At 39.5% G+C, this 26,158-nt stretch overlaps 1 protein-coding gene across 1 annotated transcript in view; it reads right to left on the bottom strand.

The window, feature by feature from the left end:
• The window catches only part of cadm1a (cell adhesion molecule 1a), a 485,577-nt gene that overhangs the window by 370,193 nt on the left and 89,226 nt on the right, over positions 1–26,158 (bottom strand). The window lies entirely within an intron of this gene.

The following is a 26,158-nucleotide window of genomic DNA, read 5'->3' as shown; positions in this document are numbered from 1 at the left end:
AACTGCAAGTCTGGATTCGCGCAGTGTGGCTAATTTGCAACATGCTCATTTGAATGTTTTTCAGCTGCCTGTAGATTTGCAACGACATAAGGACACGCAGATCAGCCCAGAATGACTGCAAACTTTAAAAAAGAGATCTATTGATTAGACTCACTGGATTTGCTTCCAATTCACTGCAATGTTGGTGGATGTGACTTTATTTTCAGTTCCATTAGTTCTTGCAGTAGATACTTTGTGTCAACACTCAGTTCATTGTGCCATTCTGATGCGCTCACTGTTTACAGCTGCTGGGAGTGAGGCAGAGTTTACCACCTCCAGATGAAACGGACTTAGAGACACATCGAAATCAATTCCTGGTTCAGCTGGAGGCAGTCTAGTGACTGTTCCAGACTAAAGCTAATGGCTAGGCAAGATGTTTACAGTTGTGCTTGCTATTTCTGCAGTATTTCAGAAAAGACTTGACTGTCGTATTTTTGATATATGCTTATTGATTATAAACAACATAATATAAGTGGGGTTAAACCAAGCCTGCATTTTAATGGTAGCTTAGTCATTCACACCAGACCATTGCCATCGCAACTGGGTGTGACAATGTTTGCAAATGCAGGCTCAAAAGAGGCTAACTGAGGTTTGTGGGAATTCACTGGGCTGGAAATCCTTTGTTTGCTTGTTGATTTGTTGTCATTTGTTTGGTTTTCACGCAGTGAAGTTAACACAGCTGCCTCAAGGAAAGCCCTAAAAATGTAAATTTATCAAGATGATCATCCTGTGAGTGTGGAAAAAAACACAGGGAAAACTTCCAGGCTGTGAGGAGGAAATCTGGGCTGCTGTTACAACAGAATAGGTTTTTTCTTAATGTAAAAACTCCAAATTAATTGTATTAATGCTGAACGGTGTTTGCTTCTGTTTTGCATCTTTCTGGCACACTGAGCAGTAATTCTCCCTCAGATACACAACTGCCTCTCTCTCTCCCCGCCCCAGCTAATCATAAGGGGCAGTTCATCCAAACATGCATTATTAGTTCAGTAGTATCTCTTCATGCGCAGTGTTTTGGTTTTATTTGTCAAGGTTTATAGACATCTGTCCCTGGGATTTCAGCTTCCATCCTCAACCAGCGGGGATTCATGAAATCTTCATTGTGCTGCTCACACCACCGAAAAAGCATTTAAATTTTTTAAGAGCAACACAACACAATACCCCACAAGCCAGCGTTTCTCTGTCTTTATTATGAAACTTTGACAGTGTGCTTACTTTCTGAGGTAAAAACGACTTTATTATCTGTAAATACAAAGAAGCGTATCAATTAAACTCAACTTTATTGACACGGACGGGAAGAATTCGAGACAGATGTCTTGAAATCTTGAAGTAAAACCAAAGCTGGAGTAGGAGGAGAACTCCCACACAGCACTCTGAGGGTTCTTGATGAAACACATGATGTGGAAGCTAAAAATCAGGTGAGTGAAAGCAGTGAAATCAAAAGTTGCCTCAAAATTATGTGTGTTTATCGGCTAGAAAGTCTCTCTAAATACCTTTCAGAAGAAATCGTACCACTTGGAAATTGATCCCCGAAAAAGTGCAATAAACTCTGTGTTCCTGATGGGCATGAAATAATTTAAGCCTGGCTTTTACCTGATATTTAGATCTATAATGTGACTATCAAAACTGGATTGGGCAGCTTCCATCGAAAGCAGTAACCATTTGAATATGGGTTTATTAATCAACAGTGATGCTGGCTGAGAAATAAACAGTGAGCTGAACATCTGAAGAGGAAAAATAAATATTTTGTAGGTCAAGACTTCTTTGAAAAGATCAACTGCATGGCATATATTAAGCAAGTTAGATAAAATTTAAAAAATGACACCATAATCACCCTTAAAAGTCAGAATCAGACAAAGTGCTTCAAGCTTTGTGAGGTTTTAACAGAAGAATATAATAATAACAATAATAATAATACCTTTACTTGTGTAGCCCACAGGGTTACAGAGTGCTTTACAGTTTGAATAGAAGTCACATTAAAGATACGTATACATGTTCCAACATATATAAACATAATCAAGCACAGGGCCACGCATTCATTCCCATATACACACACCATACATGCCAAAAATTAAAGGACAACCAACCAATAAAAATGTGTTTCAGGAAACAGAATTAGCCGACCTGATAGGCTGAGGAAGGCTGTTTCAAAGTTTGGGTGCTAAAAGTTCAAAAACACTGGTCGCCTCTGGTTCTAGAGTAAGAGCCTGGAACAATTAGGAGACCTTGATCTGAGAAGTCAGCTGTGGGGATACGGTCCAGCAGCCCCGTTATATGAACAGGTGCCTTTCCATGTAGACTACATAGACAGGCTACGGAGGACTCAAAGATTCACATGAAAACAGAGTTCTACTAATTAAGAATGGAGATAATTAAAGTGTGTACTAAAGGTTCCAGATGTTTGGATGACAGTAAAGGTTTGATTTTTGCACATTTCTGAGATGAAGGAAACAAGACTGAGTGAGCTTAGAGATGTGAGGTTCAAGCTTCAGTTACCAAGGTGATAAATCAGGGGTGGGCAACTCCAGGCCTCGAGGGCCGGTGTCCTGCAGGTTTTAGATGTGTTCTTGATCCAACACAGCTGATTCAAATGGCTAAATTACCTCCTCAACATGTCCTGAAGTTCTCCAGAGGCCTGATCATGAATTGATCATGTGATTCAGGTGTGTTGACCCAGGGTGTTATCTAAAACCTGCAGGACACCAGCCCTCGAGGCCTGGAGTTGCCCACCCCTGTTATAGATGATACCAGAGTTCTTAGCAGATGATGTGATATTAACGACCTACTGACAGACCTCCTTAGAGAAAGTTTTGGGGCCAAACACTAGAAAGTCAGCTTTACTAGAACTGAGATGGAGGAAAATTTGAATGCATCCAATTAGTAATGGCAGAGAAGCAAAATGAGTTGGACTACGCAACGCTTTGTCACACAGTGATAGCCAAATGCTTAGAAGCAGCAACTTACAACTCAGCACAAACGCAGAGGACAGAACTCCGAACAAGGAGATTTTATCAACACGCTCCGCTATGTCCCACCAGGAACGTTGTGTAATTTTGATGATACTGATCTGTGCAGATCAAGGAGCTTGGAGAACTTTTCAAAAACAGACAGGAAATACCATTACAAACTTCTGCATACTTGCATCATCAGTTTAGGAACAACAGATCTATGAACCACACAATAGCAAATCTTTTTTTTTTTTTTGTGATGGTGGATTTTCACTCACCTCTGAAAATCCTTTGTTTGCTTGTCTATTTGTTGATGCACCACAGCTCCAAATGCTCGACTTTCAGTAGAAAGCAATAAAAAAAATTTAAATTTATCACGACGATTATTCTGTGCAGGAGTGTGGAAAAAATTGGGGAAAATTTCAGGCTGCGAGCAGGAAATTTGGGACTACCACTTTCACAACAGAATAGGTTTTTTTTCTTAATGTAAAAACTCCAAATTAATTTTCTTAATGCTGAACGGTGTTTGCTTCTGTTTTGCATCTTTCTGGCACACTGAGCAGTAATTCTCCCTCAGATACACAACTGCCTCTCTCTCTCCCCGCCCCAGCTAATCATAAGGGGCAGTTCATCCAAACATGCATTATTAGTTCAGTAGTATCTCTTCATGTGCAGTGTTTTGGTTTTATTTGTCAAGGTTTATAGACATCTGTCCCTGGGATTTCAGCTTCCATCCTAAACCAGCAGGGATTCATGAAATCTTCATTGTGCTGCTCACACCACAAGTCATTTAAACATTTTAAGAGCAACATACAATGCAGTTCAACAGAAAACCCCCACAAAACAATGTTAGTCTGTCTTTGTTTTTAGTTTTTCATTCATTTTTTCAGGTAAAAATAACTTTATTACCAGTAGATTAAAAAAATATATCAATTTGTTCTATTTTATTGGTGTGGAAGGGAAACTTTCTGACAGGTATCTTGAAATCTTCCCCCCACTGTGTTAAAATCTTGAGATATGAAGAGCACTCTGTTACCTACATTGTCAATATCTTAAAATCACCTCCACCGACAACAGAGATTTAATCATTTTTACCTGTTTTTCAGCAGCTGCTTGGAAGCCTGCGGTTCATATAAATGAGCTCCCACTATAACAACACTCAACTTTGGCAGTGGGAAAAGGTCTCTAAGTGGGAGCTTAGTCACCATCACAGTCTTACCTCACCTCAGCCATTTAGCACATAGCATACACCCACTATTGCTAGTGGCTTGACAGGCCATCAATACAAACAGACATGTACTAATGTCAGCGGGGAAGGCTACAGGGCTTCCAGCAAACAATATGTGCTTTTAACAAAGTCAAGAAGTGCTGCATATGTTTTTGTTTTGTATTGTTTAATCCTTTTTTTTCATCCTGGAACAATCGATAGATGCAGCGTGTATCCTAAAAGTACTGGTGGAAATGTTAAAATTATGTGGGAGATGCTTTTCTAATCAACGGTGTCAGCAAATGTAGTTGCACGGTGAAACTAATGCAAGCATATATCAGAAAAAGCAAGAAACTTCCATTGAAAAGTCAACTACAAAAGCCCTCAGGAATTATTGAGCAGAGGACAGATTGCCTGTCACCATGTAACAGCTATGGCTTCTCCCAAACCCACCTTATAAAGACTGAACAAACACTGTGCTGCTTACCCAGGCCAAACCATTGTGTACTTGCATTTGTTGCAGAGACTCCACTAAGAAATCCGCTTTTTCCTTCAGCAGTCTCATTTGGTGCACATCAGATATCCTCTCCTCTTTCACTTGGGTAAACAATGGCAGGGAGATGGAGACGGTGACTCAGTCCCAGGTGGATGGTGCAAGTCAGTGCCATATGAAAGTTTAATCAAAGGAGCAGTAGGCAGTAGTAAGTCTCTCAGGAGAGAGGCACAGAGCCACCAACCAGGAAGCCTTGGCAAGAGCTCTCATATCAAATTTAAAAGTCATTAGGATTGCTAATAACAAGCACTGGCCAAAGCCATGAGCCTTGCTTGTGAGAACACAGCAAATGAAATGCTCCTCCTCATCTAAGGTCCCACAGGAGAGGCCAGAGAGAGGCCAGACCTCACAGAGATTTCCATAAGCATTTTTAATAAAATCTGGCATAATGAAAGATAAACAGCTGGGAGGCAGGATGGTACGATATTTATTAACCGTGGACTTCTTGCCTCCTTCCCCAGGTATCTCTTCTCTCTCGCTGGACCCTTGTTTCAATACAGACTGCAAAGTGTTTAATCTAAAGCAATAAGTTCAGTCATAAAAATTAAAACCGGTGAACAACGGTGTGCTTTTTGAAACAGGATATTTGTTATGAAACTATATTAGTGATTTAGTGAATCTTTGTGACACAGTAGCCTCTGAGAAGCAAAGACAGGTTGTTAGGGAGGATGCAAGAATGACTGAGCTGAGCTGCAAGAAGGCCACGACTGACCTTGCGCTGTTTGCCCAGTTTATCGACCTCCCTCATCGCAGATTGTATGATTGCTGCAACCAAGAGGGTACGAAACGCGCGGTGCAGTTTGCTACATTTACCATCCGTGTGCCCCAAAAGAGGGTATGGCAAGACAAATGGCCAATTTGGTAGCAGTGAAATATCCACCCTGTCACCTGGTGTAGGAGGAGAACTCCCACGTAGCAATTCTATGAGGGTTCTTGATGTGGGAACACATGATGAGGAAGGTAACAATCAGGTGAGTGGAAGCAGTGAAATCAAAAGTTGTCTCACAATTATATGTTTTTATCAGCTGGAAAGTTTCTCTAAATGTCTTTCAGCAGTAAGTGTGCCACATGGTAATTGAAAGTGAAATAAAACCTACATGTGTGACAGGCATGAAATACTACAGAGTAAATGGCCCTGGATTTCAACTTATGTTTCGATATCTAATGTGGGCAACTGTGACTGAAACAAGTAACAATTTGAATTTAAGTACATCAATCAACAGAGATGCTGCTTAAGAAATAAGCAGCTTATTTCCTACTGCATCAGATATACGAAGCATGTAAGATACAATAAAAATAAATTAGACCTAAAGATCTAAAAAGTCAGGATCAAACGAGTCACTTCAAGTTTTGTGAGGTTTTAGCTGAAAAATAAAATCAAAACATGAAAACATGAATGACTCTGATCAAGGAGATTTTATCAACACACTTGCAATGTCCCAACAGGAACATTGTATAATTTTGATTATATTAATCTGTGCAGATGAAGGAACTCTGAGAACAGACCGGAAATTATATTACAAACTTCTACATACTTGCATAATCGATTTGGGAAACATTGCTGTGCGATGCTGGAATTTTGTTTTGTTTTGTAATCTAAGACACGTTCTGTTGCTGTACATCAACTTCTTCAAGTACGTGCATCTTCAGATGACCTTGTGCATACTTTAACTCTAGCCATGATGAGTTGTTATTTACCGTTTCCTTCCAGTGAGCACATAGCAGTCAGGTCATTCCCCTTTAAACTCCTGCAAAATACGTTTCACTGAATATCGTCCCTTTTCCTGACTATTTTCTGTAAACCATACAAATGGTTGTGTGGGGGAAATCCCAGCAGATCATGAGTTCGTGAAATACTCAGACCAGCCCAAGTGGCGCCAACAACATGCCTTAAATCAACTTAAATTCTTCCCCATCCGAATGTTCAGTTTGAACTTCAGCAGATTGTCTAGACTGGGTCTACAGGTCTAAATGCACTGGGCTGCTACCATGTTATTGCCTGATAACCAGCTGCAAGTTTTGCTACAGTATTTTAACGTTCCTCCCTCCATGCACATAATCTTCCCTCACAGTGCATTGTTTCTATAACTATTTCAGTTAACTAAGTATTTTGGCATAATGGGTAAATTGCCTTGTTTACAATATATTAAACCTAGTCTCTATCCGGTCGTTAAGTCTGACGTCACTAGCCGTGTCTGGGCCTAAACTCCGCTGCAGGTCCATATATCAAACGATCACTATGGCATCACTGAGAGTTGAAAAACTGTCTAAAGTCTTTCATCTTTAATAAAATGATCAGCGTTCTGCTCTACCAGGTGTAACAATTGAGTTTAACATCCAGGCATCCATGAAAACGGAATTTATGACATTTAACGGAGTTAGAAGTTAGCAGGGAGTTAGCTCGCTAGCTTCTATCTAAATACAATATAGCATGTCCTGACTGCGGGGTTTTGGAAACAAATTAAAACGTACAGCTCTGTTATCACTTCCAACATAAATGAAGACAGAAAACTAAACAGCAGTGACGTTTGTAGGGTTACTGAAGTTGGGCTAGCTGGTATATAATGATGTGCTACGTGACCGCTAGCGACACAGCTATGTTAGCATAATATAAACAAGCTAACTTTTTTCCCACTCGATAAAAGTTAACGTGAGTGTTCTCGGTGGTCAGGAACAAATGTAATCGCATGGCAGGATGCTGTAAAAGGACCAAACTTCAGCCAGGAGAACAACTGAGATAATCCATCCACAATACGAGGTTAGTCATTCATATACTGCTGCATGGGCTGGGCTGTAGTTACATCCTAAGGTTTTAAAAACTGAGCTTAAATAAATGATTAGCGGTAATAAAAGCCAAGGGAGGTCAACAGTGATCACTGACTGTTTTAGGAGCTTTTTGAGATTAAATAGAAGAAAATACAAAAGATTAAACGTGTTAACAACACAAAAGTAGGATTCGTCACGTCATCACTTAACGACCGGATAGCCCCATCTCACTTGTTCCTCAATTAAACCTTTTATCTTATGCATTTACCACAACAATATAATAATAATTACTCATTACATGCAAAAATGATGGCATTGCAAAATCACACACATAAGAGAAAAGTTGTCACAGCCACGTAAAAGGAAGTGAAATCACACTAACTAAACGCCCAGTGCTGAACTTCTCCTTATAAGCAGCAGCACTGTATCAAGTGGGCTTCTGTCAACAGAGCACAAGAAAAATGGGCAATTGCAGAATCACCGTGACGATGGCAGTTGTGTGGGTGAGGGGCTTGATGGAAGCAGGTTGAGCGTGAAGTGATGGATGATGCAATTGTGAATTCACCTCATTAGTTAAATAGTCCCCTGCTTCCTGTGTGATATTTAACAGTGAATTCAAATGTTAGCAGGAGTATACACACCATGAATGAAGACATAAAAAAAACACACACACACAAAAAACCCACCATTAGTCTTCACTTTAAAGCCATCACCTGATTTACGCGAGCAGTCTAAGAACAAAATAAAAACACAGTGTTTACAATTCCCTGTGGAGACTTAACATACATACTTAATGATAAGGCCCATTTAACAGGTGCACCGAGGGAGGTTTCCATAAAATTACCCATAATGCTTGCTTGATTAGCCTATACGTTGTGTCCTACAGGGCTCCTTGAATTTTTTCCCCCACTCACATAAATGAGAGCTTTGGCTGTTTTGAAATCCATCACATTTGTTTAAGGATAGCTGACAGGAAAGAAGAGAAACACCGTAATTTAACTTGGGAACTTCCATTTGAATTTGAATCGCTATATACTGTGAACCAGTGCAGTTTTTTAAGCCCCAAAGCTTGAACCATACCATGTACTCCCAATTACAGTTCACCTGTAGTTAACCTGACAGGACCTAAGGGACTTAACTGTTACTATGTAACACCAAACTGTAACCGACACATTATTATTCTGAGTTTTCACCTCCTACACTTGTGAAGTTGCACACAGTCATTCCAATTAGCCTATCTCAAACATATATAGGAAAAAAAGAAAAGATCAGATATGATTTTTTTCTGATGGCAAATTTTATAATACGTTATTTTGATGAGAACCCTAAAAATGTTCAGCCTCATTAATTTAGGTTTAAAAGAAAATTACACAAAAAGTCTAAACTGTATGCAACATACTGATAAATGAACCCGATCAGGCAGTTCAATCACTGTTTCACTTGGAAACAAGTGAACAAGTTAAGAGAAACAGCAGATTTTGATTTACTTTTTCTCTTTTCACTGATACATGTACTTTTAGTCATAACTTGGTCATCTGAATTCTTTTAGTTTGATTAAAGTAAATCTCCAAAGATTGGCTTAGACTGAATCTGAAGTTGATTTGTTGACTAAAATATAAAGCGTAAAAGTTTTGTCTTGTTTAGTCTTGTTTTTACTGGTGAGAGCTGCTCAAAACTGTTTACAAGGTGTCTTATTTCCCTTGACATCAAATGTGAAATATGTCCATATTCTTCTCTTCTTCCCAAGTGTCTACAATTTGTTACTTTTTAATGAGAAAGTGAGAAGTTGTACTGTTTCGTGGGGGTAAATCAAACGTGTGCATCTAACCTTACTGCACAAGGAGATTAATTCTGATTCTACACAATGTAATTAGTTCTCATTGGATCTTGTCTTTCATTTGTATTCATTGAAGAACACGTCTATAAGTTTTTGTCCTCATGCATTCGTTTTTATTTAGTTACTGTATTGTTTTTATCAGAATAAAAGGACAGTGACAGCAGTTACCCTAACCCAATCAGACACTGATTCAATCTGCCATCATTACTGCTACAATCATACTGGGAAAACAGTGGTTGGAGACTGAAACACAACTAAAATCTCTGTGTCGAATAAACTTGTAATCATGGGAACTATGAAGTAACTGCTTTGAAGACAGGCAGCAGATCTGCAACCACTCGCAGCCATCTTCCAAGTAACTTTGGTGCATCAAGACAGCAATGAAAGGGTAACGAGACAGAGTCAGTCTGTTATCAGTTGGTGATTGAATGGAATCAAGTTTGCAATTACATGCCAGCTGTTTGTGATAATATGTTGCCTTCTGTTGCAAATCTATTGTATCTACATACACAGAAAGTCGGAGTCTAACCTCATAGATCTGAAGCAGAAATTCAGAAATACGTCCACAAGCAGTGACGCAGTTGCTGTAGGACAGTGATTTAACTGCAAAATGACTTACGTGTTCAGAGTGAAACTGAAAGTGTATCTTGTAAGGCAGGCTTACATTATGATTGACAAGTTAGTCAAGTTATGAGCTCAGTTTATCAGTCAAAGCTAAACGTCATCATCGGTCTGATGAAGAACAGCTGTGCTTGAAAAATCATATTTTTCGTAGTGCAATAAAACTGGAGCCCTGCAGTGTGAGAACGGTTGATAGTTTAAAAGAATATTTAACAGCTGCTGCTGGTCAGGGTTTGCACAGCACCTGCCCCCATCCTGATGTGGATGATATGTATATTTTATAGGTTTTTATTTCATTTTGGCTAATTTGAATGTACTGAAATGCAAAATTAGCAATAATTTAGTTAGCAATAGCCTTAAATCTTTAACTCATTTGTGCTAAACAAAAAAGCCACTGTTTTCGGCACACACAAACACATTCCTCCTCTCCCAAAAAACCAGAACAATTTCAGTTTATTGCCTTCTGCTCATCCTTCATATCCAGGCATCCGATCCACTTAGCCACAAAGTTAATTCTAATTCCTCAGTCCCATAGCGAGGGTAAGAGTCCCACCTTGCACGGAAGAGCTCAGAGATAATATCACAGGTGGCTCAAGCAGCAGGGGAGCCCCAAATCTCTATTATCAGCCTGAGGGGAAAGGCAGTGAAAGGAGGAGGCAGAGGAGACTGCAATATGGTGAGTTTAGTTTCACCTGGCCTCACAGTTTGACCTCTGGACCATGTGTCAACTCCTCCAGAAGAGCTTAAAAATAATTAAGGAGCAAAAGTCTTCTGAATGGGAAGTAGTTTCAGATAATGACATGCATGCTAAGTGCTCAAAAGTGTATTACACACATTTAATCCAAAAAGGGATGCAAAAACATGTTAAACATCATGCAGAATGGAAGAGCTGATACGAGCTGATTATTGACATTGGTGATGTAACTGATGTGTACAAATGTGAACTTTTGATGGCATTTAAAACAAGAACACAATTGTATGTATGTGAGACACAAAAAGCTTGAATGTGCTACAGCAATTCCTCCAGAAGATATTCTCTCATTTGCGGTTCTGACGATGGTGCTGCAGAGTGCCGTCTAACTGCTCTCAATCTCCTGTAGATGTTTAAATGGTTGAAACCTGGCAACTATAAAAGGTCAAAGCAGTTTAATCTCACCCCTCTTGCTTTATGGATGACATTGTCATCCTAAAAGAAACCACTCCCATTAGTGTATCAACGTTATTGGATAAAGGACTCAGAATCAGAACTCTGTATTGATTCATAATGGCCCTTACAGAATAAGTGGACACAAACCGTGTCAGCGAAATGCTTCACAAAGCACAACAACATTCATTTAGTTTTTTTTTTACATTTTTCACCTTTCTACATATTAATAAAAAATATAAATCTTCCTTAAACATAAATAAGAGGTTTTCTAAAATGTACCTGACCAAAAATAAAATAAAATCTACAACTTTACAACATCGCCTTTGAAACCAAACATACAGTAATCTTTGTGTAAATATGATTTTTGGCTGTATGTCCTACAGAGTACAAGCAACCATACTTTATAATACATATAAGCATCATTAAAAAAAGCTGTACTCATATCCTAAGACTAACAATAATGCAAGAGAAACTTTATCTTATCCAATTCATGCTTGTGGGAGGGGCTGGAGCCTATCCCATCTGATTTGAGGTAAGGGGCAGTACACTCTGGTCAGATAATATAATTAGATATTTTATAATTTGAACATTTACATAGACATTTTATGTGCACAAAGATCCAAAAACTATTATGGTTTTCACACATTACAAAAGCAAAACTTGAATAATTGTTCTTTTTACTTTTAAACCAAACCAGAGGACAAATCTGAACTAATGATAGAGTTGTGACATGGTGAATGGATGAGTGCTTATATAAAGCTTTCCTACTCTATTTGAGCACTCAAAGCTTTTTTTTACTACAAGCCTTATTTACCCATTGACACACACACGCATTCATAAAAGTGTTTTTTTTTTTTCCTATGCTTTTCAAGGACATTAAACCTAACATTCATAATGGCATCTGGTGGCATACATTAAACATCTTGCCACAGCTGACAGACTCCTAACCACTTTACTTGCAATGTTAAACATATTTAAATTTGCTCCTGTTTACAAGATGTTCTCCTAAATCAGAGGTCTTGAACCTGAGGCTCTGTGCAGCTCGTTTGCCTATCTCCAGTATCTCCCTGTGGTTTTGACATTAAAGTATAAAAGATAAGCAATGTTTTGTTTTGAAAAAGTGGCCTTTTTCTGTTTTTAATTTTACTATTTATTAATTTTTATTCAGATCAGAGAAGCTTTATTAATCCCAGAGAGAAATGGAGTTGTCATAGCAACATACATACAACAGATAACAGAGCAGATGTGTAAAGGACGTGTAGAAAGAGAGAAATAAATGCAATTTATAAAAGGACAAATGTTTGTGGGATATTAATAGGTAAAAGATGCTGGTATGCGTGCAAATATACGTTGCGCAGTGAGGTGTGTGTAGGTCTGACTCCAGCAGATGAATCTAGTTGCTAAATCTGTGTGCGACCTTAAAAAAGTGCCATCTTGTGATATCACTGTATTGTCATGGCATGCATTTATGTTCTCTGGCATGCACGACAACACTGGCCCAAGCATGCCTGCCAGTGACAGCAGAGAGTCAGCCACCATGTCCACCTACGACTACGATCCATGGTCATGGTGGTTAGGTTACAAGAGGTTAGACCTCCAACAAAGCTTTGCAGGAAAACTGTTCCTGCTGCATCATTGAGTATAACCAGGCTATGAAGGCACCCACAGAAGGAATACTGGGGGGGCACAAAAGCTAATAAATGGAGCACTTGCTAGTCGTACGCAATATGAGAGGAAGTGCAGAGCAGGGGTGGAAATTAAATAGCCTGGCATCAATGAGAGCAGCTCACTGGAAAAGAAAGATGAATATTGGCATATTTAATTGAAATACTTTGAGTTGGGTATGAGTGATATAGCCTCAAAATTGTATCAAAGTGTCCTCTATATAAATGTACTTTGTATATAAAGAAAATACAAAATAATAACTGTTTAAGAACAGTTGAAAGCGTTTTTTTAATTGACCATTAAACCCTTTTTGTTTTTTTTAGTTTTTGTGGGGCTTTTTGACATGAGCTGGACCCCCAGAGATCCTACAGGGAGGGGGAGTATAAAAATCAATGAAAGCAAACCCAGGAAGCAGGTGAGAGGGACAAAAAGGAAAGAAAGAACAGAGTGGATGAAAAGAAGCCAAAGAAAGAGAGAGAGAGAGAGAGAGAGAGAGAGAGGGGAGGGGAAATGTCTCTTTTTTCCCGTTGACCCCCTTCCCCTTCTCCACCGCCCTCCACGCCCCCTTCCCCTCTGGGCAGCCAGGTGGCCAAGGCTGGGCACAGACGGCCCTCCTTCCCTTCTCCATGCTGGCCCTGCTGGCCCTTCCAAACACGAAGCAGCAGTAGTGGGAGGACATCAGCCAGACGTGGTACAAAGAAAGGATCGACAAGCGAGCGTTTGAAGGCAAGCACACTCGCACCTTCCACACAATGCACAAGGAGAACAGAGCACAGCCTGGCGAGCTCAAGGAGGTTTTATACAAAAAAAAAGCAAAACAGGTTTTAACTAAATGACAAGCGAGCAACTGTGAGGCATTTCACATGACTAATGAACCGTCTGATTAATTGGGAAGCAATTCTGACCTAAAATTTGAATTAATATTAAATTATTATTGGATTGTTATATGAAACATTATTAATTCATGTCAGATCCTCTTTGGTTAAGAGGTCCTTCATATCTAAATCTCACATAGTGGTCGATAGAAGATGTATTGCCCACTAGAGTCCAACCCAATACTGCTCGAGCAAAAAGTGACAGTTTTGCTGTCTAAGGTCTTTTGGCCGGCGCGTTGAGGAAGAGGATGTTGCTTATCTACGTTTTAGAGGCAAGAGGGAGATTAAAAAATAAAGCTGTTTACAGTCTAGCTTTACATCAAAAAATGAAGATAAGTGGTCCAATAATGTGAAAAACATCCCATGACACTGTGGTTTGTTTTTCATTTTGTCCTCAGTGTTTTATTCACCAGCTACATACAACTGAAGGTCAGGTCACATGTTAGACAAAGTCAGTCTAACATCTGACATAAAATCACAGAAGGTATGTGTTACCGATTTTGGATTATTTTCATTTTAAATTGGACAAAACTGGTTAGCCAAAGGACCTACGTGAAGCAGTCAGATGAAGGACATCTTACAGCCTCTCGATGAGCAAGCAGGTGAGTATAGCCATCAATGTTGGAAGTGGCCAACATTAGCGCAGAAATTTGCCCACCGAAGAATTTGAGTTTTCCATTAGAGCAGGGCGATATGGCCAAAAATATTTATCACGATATATATTTGAAAATTTGCGATAACGATATAACCGATGATATAATTGATGCGAGACAAAATACAACTCCACAACATTACTAGCGCAAAAAGACAACCTTCCATTTATTTTCACTTAAACAAGAAGCTGGTTTTTATGTACATTAAAGCTTTATAAAAATGTAACAGTGCAAATGCAAATTCCTTGCTGAAAGTTTAACCAAAAGGCATTTCCAGTAGAAATGGGCTGACATATCCTGAGCATAACCATGTATAATATCCACTGAAGTTAAAAAGAGGTGCTTTGCAACATTAAACTGCAGTGTGCAGTACGCATTTTTCGGACCATAAGGTGCACGGGATTATAAGGCACATTAAGCGAAACAAAGCAGTCAGATAAATCAAACTTTATTAAACTCATTCTTCTTGCTTCCTCCACTTCTGTACCATTGATTCATTAATGTTGAATTCTCTGGTAGCTGCTCTATTCCCATGTTGTTGCAGTATATTAATGACTAACCTCGTATTGTGGATGGATTATCTCAGTTGTTCTCCTGACTGAAGTTTGGTCCGTTTACAGCATCCTGCCATGCGATTGCATTTGTCTCTAACCATGAAGAACCTTCACGTTAACTTTTATAAGTGGAAAAGTGTTAGTGTTCGTCCTCCAGCTTCACTGTTTATGTTATGCTAACATAGCTGTGTCGCTAGCGATCACGTAGCACATCATTATATACCAGCTAGCCAAACTTCAGTAACCCTACAAACGTCACTGCTGTTTAGTTTCCTGTCTTCATTTATGTTGGAAGTGATAGCAGAGCTGTACGTTTGATTTTTTTCAGAAATCTCTCAGTCAGAACATGCAATATCATGCTTAGGTAACTAGCGAAACTAGCGAGCTAACTTCCGCTAGCTTCCTGCTAACTTCTAACTCCGTTAAATGTAATAACTTTTGTTTTCATGGATGCCTGGAAGTTAAACTTTATAGTTACACCTGGTAAAGCAGCAATGCTGATCGTTTTATTAAAGATGAAAGAATTTAGACAGTTTTTAACTCTAAGTGATGCTGCAGTGTTGTTTGACCTGAAGAATACGGAGTTTAGGACCCAGATTACTCCCAGATTTAAGAGCATCTTAGAACGGCCGCTTGCATGTTCTGCAAAAAAATGTGCTTTGTTGTGTATCTGACGGACAAACACCAAACCAGTTCCACATCACGGAAGTTGCACCATTTTTACAAACCAATTCTGGTTCATCTGTTTCACTCAACAATCGGCCATGTGCGTATGAAAACAAAGGCACTGCGCATGCACGTTTTACTCCCATTCTATCGCGATATTTCATTTTCCTATCGTTGCCTAACATTATACCGGTATTACCGTGAACGGTATAATATGGCCCAGCCCTATTTTCCATACCAGTGCTTAATATCACCACAGCTCTACATTTGGTAATCATACATAATAGAAACTCTGTCGCTGTCTATGTGCAAGTCAATATCTCTAGCTCCAACCAAACCCACTTACATAACTTCCTATAAATATGAGATTCCTGTGCACTATGAAAAATCTAATCTTACTGGTTTTGACAAATGCACTTAACACCTTTCCTTTCCTTATTTGATCTGACAATCTAGTTATATAACTCTTGGTTATCCTCATTTCCAAGAACTGCATTTCCATATTTATCGAGAAATTCTGGGTCACCGCTCTCTCGTAAGAATAGTGTAATCAATCCACCACCCATACCCTGCACCAACGACCCCAGGAGTACTGGAGGAGAGGTCTTGGTCAACACAGCTTACTTGGGTTGAAATCATATTTTTCAGCCTTAACAGGGTCCAGTGTACCCAAGGCTACCATCTGTACTTCCATGGCAGATGTCTCATGTACTCCATCATCTAGGAGTCCTTGGGCCTTTAGGGCCCATGCTGTATCTGTGTCAGAGTGAACACAGTAGCCCATTGAGCCAGTGTACTATGGACAAATGGAAGGACAAAACTAAGAGGTCATCTGGATGGATGCGAACAAAGCTTCATTCACGAACACTGTTGATATGCAAAGAAATATAACGATGAATAGAGTGAAAATGAATGTCGGGTTGTTGTTTTGCTGCCATGTTCTGCATAATGTAATGCAGTTACAATGGATTGTGTTTGAAATGTGGACATGAATGGGCTGTGATGTGGACAGTCATTATTGACAAGACAGGAAGGCTAGAAGGGAGCTGCCAATGATGTGGTTCGGCCTGCCTCATCCACAAAGTCCCCAGTAGCAGCGTTTAACCTTTGCGGCCCTTGGCTAATTTGCTGCGACTCGCCCTGCACACAATCTCCCCAATAAAAGCTGCAGTCTGAAGCTGAGAAGAATAGGTTTGCAGGGGAGACACTGTAAGGCAACTCCAGCGATCTGAGAAACCACTGTTCAAAAGCAAAAAAACAATTGCAGCCTCATTGCATCAGTTGGATGTTGAGTCCAAGGGAGCATTGCTGAAAAATTCGTCATCCCCAAACCAACAAGGTCCTCAAAAGTTAAAACCCAAACAATGCTCTATGAAGTGATTGATCTTTGAAGCACAAACACCATTTTTTGAAAAAAAAAAAGAAAAGAAAAAGGAGCCATACTCATTGTAATTCAAGAGACAGTGAACTACTGGGTTTCCTCTTCTCTCCATTTAGTGCACTGACTTAGCTAAAACACATTTCACTGGATTAATCTGTTCTGCCTGGAAGGTGAAGATAAAATGTACTTCAGGCCAATATCAGCAGGAAGGACAAGGAGGGAGGGATAATCACATGGAGCAAAACTGTATCAGAGACATTGTAATGATAATTATTTATCGTCCCCTGTCAAGGTCAGGATTCTTTCCTCGAGTTGGGAAAACTTTTGGACCTCATACAGAACCGTCATATTTTCTGCCTGCACACTTTCCCTACTGCTTAATGAGTATCTGAATTGGAAAAGCGCACTGGACAAAGAGACAAAAAAACAACCCAGAACACACAAGGTCAACAGCAAGCTTTGTCAACGACCCTGATGAATAAAGGTCTAGATAAAGAACAATGATTAATTGGTTCTGTGCATCGATGAAAGGCAAGGACAAACCAGCAACCTACTAATCAGTGCACAAAGAAAACAAGCTCCCAACCCCTTAAGGATCGCTGTTGGTCTTTTCCTACATCTGTCCAGGCACGGACCCACATTTCTCTGTAGTCCTCGCATCATCCGGGACTTTCCCTCCCATTTTATACCCGTCTGAACTTCTCTTCCATGCCTGGAAGGAGTTAGGAGACATTAAAATGATACAAGCTTACAGAGACCTTTTCCAGTCTTGTTTAGGGGTGAGAACAAGCTGGCTTCATTTCCTTTGACAGTCAGCGGGAAACAGAGCGGAGGGAGAAGGAGGAGGAGGAATATTTTTAACCAGTACCGCTACCGATGAATCACCTCAGCACCCACTATCTCCAGGGGGCATTCTCTGACGGGTGGGGTGAGAGGTGCTTGTTTCGGGATGGAGGAAGAGGAAAGCCAAATCGCACTTACCTAGAGAGAAAGAGAGAGAAATAAAATCCATAAATCACATGACATATTAGACAATATATGTACTGTGAAATCAAATGCAGGACTCGAAAACAAACAGAAGAAAAAGACGCACAGAGATAAAAAAAAAAAAAAAAAAGGGACCTTACAGAACTTTAATACACAGCTAGACAGCTACACACACCTCCCTGCGGCACCTGCTCTGTCCTTTCCAACAACCATGTTGTGTTGTAAAATAAAACTTAATACAAAGGTTAAAGTTTACTGTTGCTGTAGCATGAATAGATGCATTTAGTCAAACAGGCCTACAGTAGTTTATATATGGCTCACTGCTCAACAAGGACAAGCTGAAGTCTAAATAATCTGGGAATCCATCAGTTAGTCTGCTGCCTTGGCCTCTGGGGGCAACAGCCAATATTCCAGGGCTTCCGGTGTAGATGAACATGTAATCGCTCTTACACTCCCCACCCAAACTGTTTGCATGCATGTAATCAAAACAGACTCAAAAATGATTTGGGAATAGAATCAGGACTACAAGTGGACTACAAACATCGCATCGCAATCGCAATATTGGGGCAAAAAATCGCAATTAGATTATTTTCCATAATCGTTCAGCCCTAATCGGTTGTGTGGTCATCTATCATGCCGCCAGCCACGTGACTTGTGAATTTGAGAGCGCAGAGAGACTTAACCGGGCAGAAGGTCCGGATTTGCCAGAACAAGTTGGCAGGACATGCACCAGTACACATCACTGGCTTTTTCCACCATACACACACGATACCCTCATCTTCACATTTCACAAGTGATTTTGCAGAGCAAAGTTGATCAGAACAGGTTCTTCTTCTTGGAGTACTGAAATATTTAACTGCTTGTACCGAACATGTACAGTGAAGCCATGAAATTAAAGGTGAAATGTAAAAAGAATTCTGCTCCTGTTTTATTTAATATTACTAGGCCCACAACCAAGATGCACAGTGAGCTACAGAGAAGCAACTGTGTCCATATAACCGATGGAGAAGACTCTTCTGTGTCTCTGTTTTAGACATAAATCAACAAGTAAGCGCTTTGTTTTCATAAGATCTGCATTATAGCGGTTGCCACACATCTCCCTGTCAGTCCTGTGTTTTTTATCTTCCCCTTAGGTATTTCAGGCATCTTCCTCCCTTGAGAAGATTTCCAGACTTTCCAGCAGATAAAGATTTAATCTCTCTCCCAGTATCAACATGGTGACATAAATTAGCAATGCACGATGTAAAATGCATTCTTCTTTTTGCACTCCAATGATAAAATCTCATTCCAGTTTATCTGTATCTTAGATTTTGAATTTGACTTCTCACCGAATTTAATTTTGAGTTGTGTTCAGTGTCTGCTTCTTCAATCCTTCAAAATAGGGCTGGGCCATATCATACCGTTCACTGTAATACCGGTATAATGTTGGGCAACGATAAGAAAATGAAATATCGCGATAGAATATGGGTAAAACGTGCATGCGCAGTGCCTTTGTTTTCATACGCAGCTCGACTTGCGTGAAGTGTTTCCAGCTGGGCGTCCTGTAGCTGGAGTCGAGTGTTTTAACCGATACATGAAACGATACATTTTTAGACATAAGTTGTAACGGCCGCTGTTTTCTTTGTGAGCATTTATTACACAGTGTGCTGCGGGGAAAAGCCTGTTCTAACGTTTGAGTCTAAGGTTTATTTTTTAGCACCTGACGGCTCTTTTTTGCTTCTCATCCGTAAATACTCTTCAAAATAAATGGAATCAAGTGAAACAGTATGCAAAGTCTCAACAGGATCTTGAGCATTATTGTGAAAGGTTTATGTGGAAAATAAACAAGCGGACACGCGATGGTTTTACCGTCGTTGTTGCTAACGACAATGCATAAACACAGTCACTTGTCCGTCTGTAGTGTGGTTATATTAAATATAAGAGAAAGAGAGAACTTTAACAAATGAATATAGCCACTACAGTGACCATCAAAACGATGAAAAAATATTGCCGCAAACGGTTTATTTTGCGACACCACGAAACAAAACGATAGCGTAAAATGAAACGATAGACGTTTTTATACCGTCATCCCGAACAGCCCTACATAATATTACTGTATTGTGTGTGTATAACCTCTTTTTAAGTTTTGTGGATATTATACACGGTTATGCTGAGGATATGTCGGCCAATTTCCACTGGAAATGCCTTTTGCTTAAACTGTCAGCAAGGATTTGCATTTGCATGGTTAAATTTTTATATAGCTTTAATGCACATAAAAACTAGCTGCTTGTTTAAGTGAAAATACATTGATGGGGGGGGGTTTGCACTAATAAAGTTGTGGAGTTGTAAAGTATTTTGTCTAGTGTCAATTATATCGTCAGTTATATCGTTATCGCAAATTTTCAAAAGTATATCGTCATAAATACTTTTGGTCATATCGCCCTGCTCTACTTCAAAATAGCTTTAAACTGTAACATATGTGTGTTTAGCAAGGCTCCAAAGAAACAGGAGATTATTTTAAATTTTGAAAGGGGTGACCAGTGACTATTTAGTAAATTCCTACCAGTACCTTACTTTTGTTGATACTGTATTGGCAATAACTGCAGCATTGCCCACTATTATCCTTCAATTTCAAGATGGAATGACATCTCTCACTTTGTCTTCAGCCTCATGTAATCTCAATAAAGAGTGTGCTGCTTGAAAAGCTGTCAAAATAGAGGCGCTCATATATATGCAAATATGTAATAAATACAATCTGCTGTGCTGAGTGCATGGCTTAAATAACGAGATAGGGCAAAGGATGGATGGAAACCCCAAACAGCGCTGCCTGCGGTTATGCGGCAGTTGGCAGGGTGATCTCCATCTCTTTCCTACCCGTGCCTGTGTTGCCCCAGTCAGTTGCATGGCCAATCAATGAACAGCACTTATTTTCTCAACAGATGGAAGAATATCATTGCCAAAATTTTCCAGTGCTGCCCCTATGACCTCATGAAGCTCCCTGAGCGGGAGCCCGTCTGCTGTGTCCCGCTGTGACCCTCTCCCGGGGTCATATAGGGTTGATTTGCATGGACTCAGGAGGAGCAACTGCCACAGGCTTGTATTTACTGAAATCAATTGTGTGCTGTGCTTGAGTACAGTAAATCTGTGAATCTTCGAGTTGTTGAGGTGCATTCCCATTTCAGATTTGTCAACAAATGCGCAGCATGAGGTTGGAAGAGGAAGTGGATGATTACACTCTTATTAAGTTCTAATAAGGACTTTGACATTATTAAAAAGTTGTAGTGCCCTTTGAATCATTTGAAAACTGTTGGAGCAGTATAAAAGTGAGCAGTAATTATGATTTAAAACTTGCTCAACATACAAAGATTACCCATCATGCTTTACCTTCGTATTTCAGAGGTTTGTTTATGTGACTGTAGAACACCAAATTTAAACGTCACCTGTTTGGCTCATTTCTGACAGATTTCTAGATCTTATATTCCATTTTTCTCCTATGTGAAAGAACCTGTTGCAAGCTCTGAACAAATGATTTCTTGGTGACTGCTTGTTACATTACAACAGGGTTAGTTTAGTTAGCTTTACACACCAATACCCCCTAGTTAAGTTAAGGAAAAGGTCATGGTTTGGAATTTTGCTTCTAAACCACCACAGAGGCTATTAAATTTAACAATCAAGATGTAATTTAAGTGCAGGTTTAATTCAAGGGCATAGCATTAACTGTTTCACAGTTAATTGGCTGAATTACATCCATTTTTATACACTGTCCCATATTTTCAGTGGGTCAAAAGTAATTGGGCAAATTAACAAAATGTTACATTTAAAGACTGACTGAAGTGTAGAGCCCATTGACATCAAAAAGTGTTGCACTTCTTCCCTTGAGATGCTCTGTTAGTCATTTATTTCAGTTGCTACTTGTTTCTGTCTTTCTGCATTTTTGTATATAGTTTTGTATCTAATAATAATAATAATGATAATAGTAAAAATGACTGATCTAGCAGTTGAAAATTATCCCATTTCTCCACATCTCCTCAGACCTGACATGGGCTGCCCACATTCAGGTCCAGACCAAAAAGGCTAGGCAGCGCCTGTATCACCTACGACAACTGAGGAAGTTCAGGGTCTCTCCAAAGATCCTCAGGATTTTCTATACAGGCGCTGTGGAGAGCATCCTCACACAGAACATGACATCGTGGTTTGGGAACAGCTGTGTGAAGGACCAAAAAGCTCTCCAGAGAGTGATCCGTACAGCAGAACGCTGCTGCAGGATTGCTCTCCCCCCGCTTCAGGACACCTACACCAGGAGATGCCGGACTAGAGCAGCGCAGATACTGAAGGACCCGTCCCATCCTGGCAACAAACTGTTCCAACTTCTGCAATCTGGTAGAAGGTTCCGCATCTTCCGGGCAAGGACAGAGAGACTCAAGAGGAGCTTCTATCCCCAAGCCATCCGTGCCCTAAACACACACACCCGCCCTCTCACATCATCTATAATTGACTGAGACAGGACTCTCTTCCAGACACTCTAAACCAAGGCACAATGTACATTTCAATTCCTTTAATTTTAAATATGTTTATATTGTCTATCCTGTAAAATAGTCAGATGTCTATTCATATTAATGTACAGAATTCACCTGCTTGCTGCTACTACTGCACATTCACCCAGTGTATATACTATATGTCTGTATATATATATATATATATATATATATATATATATAGATATATATATATATATATATATATATATATATATAATGTTCTTCCTCTACACCCCCCCCCCCCCCCCAATTTTTGCACATGTCGAGGAGCGTGTCAGGCTACATTTCACTGTGTGTTATACTTGTATAACTATGCATGTGACAAATAAAGAACCTTGAACTTGAACTACATTGGGAAGCTCCTGGGTTGCATGTGCAGAATGTCCTGTACAATTTACAATATGCCCCAGACACTGTGGACATGGTTCCACTGTTGCATTAATACTGCTTCCACTTTTTCTTTGCCATGTTTTCTCTTCTGATCATTCTGGTGTCAGTTAATCTTGGTTTATGAACTGTGCAGGCTCCTTTAGATGTTTTCTGTCTAGTTGTTGTTGAGTGTAACCAGTGGTTTGCACCTTGAAGTAAACGCTCTGTATTTACAGTAAAGTGTCTTTCAATTGTATACTTTGGTAATAATGTATATATAGGTTGAGATTGTTCTTGACTTGGTTCGATGTTGTGGAGCGGTTTTTCTTAACCACGGACAGAATTCTTTGGTACTCCAGATCTCCAGGCCAGAATGTAGCAAATTATCAATGTGGCCTTGCCTAAAGTCATAGGAATCTATCTCTTTGGTTTATTTTGGTCTTTGAGTCCATGGCCTCCTTAACTTTGATGACTCTTTAGACCTCATGTTGAGAGTTCCACTGAATAAAATACCACATGCCATATCAACACTTGCAATCAACTCCAGATCTTTTATCTGCTTAATCTGTAAGGTAAAAAACACTTTAAATAAACTTTGAATCATTTTGCAATGCTGTGGGTGTCTTTGGCACATGCTCCCATAGCTACATGGTGATGGGATGGTTTTACTCTCCCCAAGTTGTGAAAGGATGAGTGGCATTTAAAAGTTAGGCCAGTTAATCTATCAGCTCAGCAAAATTGTTTTTTTGCTCTGTAAGCAACTTTTACCTGAAATTATACACTGCAAACTCTATTGAACTCCCTTTCTATTCCTTCCATGCATTAGTGGATTTAGTTTGCCCACAAGTAAACCAAAAGAAATTGATATTTCATATGCAATCCACACAAATGTAATGGGGTTACACAGCTCTTGCATTATTAAGACCAATTCCAGATAGAAAATACTAAGTACTCAAATTATTTACTTATCCAGGCAGCCACTTAAATTATTGACACTCAACTTGATTTAAAATGCATTTAGTGCTTAGACACAGTCAGAAGTCCCCACTGTATGCATACTTACAAAAAAAGAAAATTACAGAAAAATTGTATTGTTTAGAGAACAAAAGCGTGTAGCCTGGGAAGTACCCTAAACAAGCACATTACAAGCCAAATTTTGTATTCCTGCCCTGCAGGAGTCCCTGTTACATAATACTGCTTGAGCTAGGGCTGCTCAATTAATCGAATTTTAATCACGATTACGATCTGGGCTTTCAACGATCATTAAAAATGACTGAGCCGATTAATAGCCCCTCCCTCATTTATCCGCGACACCTTAAAGGCCGGTCCGTGAAAATATTGTCGGGCGCAAAAAAGGTTGGAGACCGCTGATTAAGAGGACCCGAGGGAAGCCCGGAAAGCTAAACAGAAGTTATTTGGAGAGGAGAGTGACTGCTGCTGGTTGAAAAGAGAGGTAAAAAAACTTCAGTGGTGTTGCACACTATTTTATATTATTTTTTAAAGTCATTGTTAACCCTTTAAAGCCGGTCAGAGCAGCACGCTCCGTGTTGTGTAACTATTTTTAAATCCCTGTAGAACCGGAACTGTGTAAGCTAGCGCAATAATTTGTTTTGCATATGAAACCGGAGGAGTTGTACTTACATCTGATGCCATCAGCTTGTCCTCGGTCACAGTTTCCTTCCACATAAAGCTTTGCAAAAACTGCATAAAAAGCTCTTGCAGGAACAAAAACACAATATTCCAGAAACACGCTTTGCCGTTCCTATCAGCTGTTCGTAACACTTCCCACAGTGAAACAGACGTCAGCGGGAACTGTCGCATGTCCGCCATTTCCTGGCCGAAACCGGAAGTGACGTCATTTTCGCGGAAATTGTAGTTTTTTACTTATAGGCCTTAAAAGCCTATACTGGTCATGTTTGACCTTTCTGAATAGTTGCTGGGATGCTTAGAACTCAAATTGCACTGCTGGAAATAGTTTATTTTGATGCACATGCTGTTTTCTTTGCAAATTTGCATCATAGGATTGTTTTTTCGTTTTTCCTGCAGTATATAAAAATTGGTGTATCTCCAAAATAAAACTATGAAGACACTCAAAATAAATTTCCTGTTGTTGTAAACTATTTTTTGCAACTTTTTTGTATTTAAAGTTTTGAGGGATAAACCTCTTAAATTTCTCCAAGTAGAAATATATGTAAAAAAAACAAAAACGATTTTCAATTTTTTTGTAGTTTATTGCACTTTTTTGCAATTAATGTAGTTACTATGGACTTAATGCATACATATTATTAAAATATGGGCTATAACAGTTGCATAGCAAATTGAAATGCTCCCACAAACGGCACTACAACATGTAAAAAAAATAATATAAGCTCTGGCGGACTTGGTTCTATAGTAGGTCTTAAAGGGTTAAATAAATATCGTCAAATAATCGCGATCTCAATTTCAGTGAAAATAATCGTGATTATCATTTTTGCCATAATCGAGCAGCCCTAGCTTGAGCATGAAGGTTCTGTACCGTTTGGTGCTCGCTGGGATTCACAGCCCTTTCAAATATATCGACTTATCATGCTTCATGGAAAAAGTTCAAATGTTATGACTCTGCTGCTGACCTCTTGCATATTTTTAAAGGTCTAATAACCGACTGCATGATGAGCGCATACTACATTTTGAAAAGGTTCTTTAATCATTGCTTGATTTCTGGTAGAAAGTATCAGAGGGTGATTTAAGAAAAAACAACAACTCTAAATGTGCATGTCTCATTTTTACTGTCAATGTGTTTATGGATATGAAATATGAATCTCTTTGCAATTAACTGTTCTCAAACGCTCACTCACAGTCAAGGAGCTAATCAAATTAAAGATAACCAGAGGTTCTGTATCAAACAGACTCCTTTTGCACATTTTGCTGAGCCTGCACATTCGAGTCTCTGTTCCTTTACAATCACACACTCATTAACTTTTAATCCCAGTGTAGCTGCCTTTGTAAGATGCAATGTTCTAAGCATTCTTTAGCCTACCAAGTCTTTTGAGTTTTACAGATGAAGGAGAACCAACCCCCCATGCAGGCAGTGAAAAGTACAAAAGTGTTGTTTGCGTCTCGTGTGTCACAGGCCAGGGTCTATAGGTTTTATTGGTCAAATCTGCTCCGCCGTTCCCTCAGTGGTATGAAACAGCTGTTACAGTGTGATGGGCCCAAAAAATAAAAAATAAAAAAATATGCAGGGCAGCTTACAGTCCTTGTAACACTGCCTCTCATAAACCCCATGGCCTAGAATAAAACTGCTGATTAATAGCTTGTGCACATTAAAAGCACAATCGGGTTTGAGAGTGCCAACTGTGCTTTTGGCCCCAGTGTACACTGAAATGCAAGGCGCCTC

This window comes from Diplotaxodon limnothrissa, linkage group LG10, assembly GCF_057381915.1.
Source record: "Diplotaxodon limnothrissa isolate DT_005_m linkage group LG10, D_limnothrissa_male_GT1.1, whole genome shotgun sequence".
Taxonomy (NCBI): Eukaryota; Metazoa; Chordata; class Actinopteri; order Cichliformes; family Cichlidae; genus Diplotaxodon; species Diplotaxodon limnothrissa.
This window is presented reverse-complemented; position numbering and strand designations above follow the sequence as displayed.